At 38.1% G+C, this 2952-nt stretch overlaps 1 long non-coding RNA gene across 1 annotated transcript in view; it reads right to left on the bottom strand.

Annotated features, from left to right (window-relative positions):
- The window catches only part of LOC136843545 (uncharacterized), a 319497-nt gene extending 317303 nt beyond the window's left edge, over positions 1–2194 (bottom strand). The window contains exon 1 of the long non-coding RNA XR_010854563.1: positions 2175–2194. This is a non-coding gene — a long non-coding RNA (uncharacterized lncRNA). The remainder of the gene's footprint in view (positions 1–2174) is intronic.
- Between the last annotated feature and the right edge of the window lie 758 nt (positions 2195–2952).

Raw genomic sequence — 2952 nt, 5'->3', positions numbered from 1 at the left:
ATCATGGCCCGGTGGTGGCCTAGCACGATTATGGCTAACTTTAAGCTTAAATAAAATAAAGACTGCTGAGGCTAGAGGGCTGCAATTTGGTATGGAGGGTGGATGATCAACATACGAATTTGCAGCCCTCTAGCCTCAGCAATCTTTAAGATCTGAGGGTGGACAGAAAAAAAGTGCGGACAGAAAAAGTGCGGACGGGCAGACAAAGCCGGCACAACAGTTTTCTTTTACAGGAAACCAAAAGTGATAAGATTTCAGCCGTAGTTTTATTTTTCTTTATCTTTTTATTTATTTATTCATTCATTTTTTTGCTAATGAAGTAGTCGCGCCACACGGTTTGACGAAAACTCCTTCCGCACAAGGACTCACTCCAAGCCCGTCAACACCCTATTTTAAATTCTAATTAATTGGCAATAAAGAACTGCAGCGCCCTCTCCCTGCCTGCTACCCAGTCACCACCCTCCAGCTCCCAGGACCCTGTACCCCATGCCCTTATAGTTCTTCAGTTTCTGTCACGCGAATGGTCTTTTGTCTTCGCCACCTCACAACTCACTCACTCCTCCCTTCACCTCATTATGTGCAATTTACGATCGAGACAAGCCCTCTCTAGTTCATGGGGTCTCGTGTGCTAACTACCTTGTTCTTGGGAAGCAATGGGTGATTAGTTAGGGTGTGATTCGTTTTGTAGCTGCGTCGTCCATTACCTTCGATTTATGGATGTATTAGCTAGTCCAATGGACGAAACAGAAGAAAGGGTGGAGAGGATGGGGGCAGCGATAGAGAGGGAAGGAAAAATGAAGGCCACGTTACCTCCAGATGCAGTAATACCCCGTCAAAAAAATTGTGGAGGTTAAACATGCAGCAGCTGTGCTGTATTCCCATCATACACTCAGTATAAACACACACACACACACACACACCCTTCAGTCCTTGGGTATATGCAGCAAGTTATCACAGCAACAAGGAAAATATGTTACGGTAAGCCATAATGTTCTTGAGGCAGCTGGTCAATTATCGCTACTTATATTCGATTAGCAATTTTACATAAAAACCAGCATCAAATAGGGCGCATCACTTTGCTGCTATTCGACGCAGAAAAAAAACTACCATTTTCAAATATAATCTCACCTAAAGATAACAACACACAGATGCCAATCATAAAATTTCTAACCTATATTTTCAAAGTGGATAGCGAATACATGTACACACTCTCCATCATTATATGACAATTCAAAATTATCATTATATGACATTTCAAAATCGGAATAAATGAATGTCTGCATGATTCAAATGGAGAAATAATTAATACAGAATGAAAGGAACAACTAGGAAATAAAAATCAATTTCATAGAAGCACTCCATATCTGACAATTTCAAGTGTAAATAAAAATAAAATGTTCTCGAGCTGAAATACTCTTCCTTGGGCACCCCCATACATCACACGAGATTTTCCGACTTTTACTTCCATTTTCTTTTGCAGAAAACCCCGAAAAGGACCATCCTTTCCCATTACCGTTACAAATTTGCCTAAGTTCCGATAACTATACCTGTGCATACGTGTATCCCGCAACATAATAAGCAATTACATAATTACTCTAGATATTGGATGGAAACTCGTCGACTATAATACTACGCTAACTCATCCATATACCTTTCTATTTTTAACCAAAATTCCAAAAGCAACTTTAAATACTGTGGACTATATCTCATAAATTAATGAAACCACCATTGCGATACATATTTCAATGATAGCGGCCACAAATATTCATAGCTCTTGCATGTAACGCAGTACAGTCACTTTTCAATAAAAACATTTCATAAGGACTATGACTCAGATCATTAGTCGTTTAACTATCCCTTTACGACGGACGCGGTTGCTAGTCGGGAAATGTGTGAGTTGATCTACGAAATTCAAGAACAACGTCTACTTTAGAATAGGAAATATAAAATAAAATTTTCCATCATCCTCTTGAGACCTCACCACAGAAATGTTACAAATTTAATCAAGACTACAATGGTAAAGGAATATATAGGCAAAAAACCTGGCCCAAAATCGTCGCCATCATAATTTGAACAATTCTACTTCTCTTTCAATGTCAACAAAGAACTTACCTTGACTCGGTATGACAAAAAAAAAAAAAAAAATCTCCGGCGAATTTTAATACGACACTTACCTTGTCATCCAAAAGCCCATCTGAAATGTAAAATAAGACGATTATGCATCCAGCAGAAAAGGGACTTTATGTAAAAAAAGAAAAACTTTTAGAAAAGTACATAAACGAAAAAAAAAAAAATCGAGTTTCCACTCTTTCAGAGAAGCCATACAAACACAACCTTTTTCCAGTTGTCTCAATAATCAATATTCATGGAAACGCTGACTCAGAATACGGCAAGTGATCAGATATTACCATGTGAAATTACAAACTACCGAAACTGACTTCTAGGCAGGCGCTTTTTCCAACGTAAAATATGTAAATATTCAACAGCAGACGTTCTGACTAACACACGCCCTTTGGTCGTGCGTCATTTACATGTCACTCTTAGTATACAAGTTTGCAATACCATGAAGCAGTTACATGGCCGACATGCGTAAAAAATCCATGCGCGCGTCATTGCTGTTCCCAGAAATCGATAAACTAGGGCTTGTTATTTTCAACATTCTTGTTTCATTGCATTACGCTCTCTAGTTAACCAATATAAAAAAATAAACAAATTGAATTGAGGACCAATATCCAATCAATGTGTTTGTTGTTTTGGTTGTCTCTGTTCTTTTCAGGCAAACAGGGGAGAGTAGCAATAGATAATCTTGTTTTATTCAGCACTGTAATTCAACGGTTATCAGAGGATTCGAAGACACGTTATAATATTATACAGCTAGTAGAAGTACGTGTGCTGAATGGCATTCAACATTCGATCATTTCAATTATAATTTTCATAAATGACCGGATATAA

The sequence above is a fragment of the Macrobrachium rosenbergii genome, chromosome 11 (assembly GCF_040412425.1).
Source record: "Macrobrachium rosenbergii isolate ZJJX-2024 chromosome 11, ASM4041242v1, whole genome shotgun sequence".
In the NCBI taxonomy this organism is placed as follows: domain Eukaryota; kingdom Metazoa; phylum Arthropoda; class Malacostraca; order Decapoda; family Palaemonidae; genus Macrobrachium; species Macrobrachium rosenbergii.
Note: the sequence above shows the minus strand (reverse complement) of the source record. Positions and strands in the feature narration are given on the sequence as shown.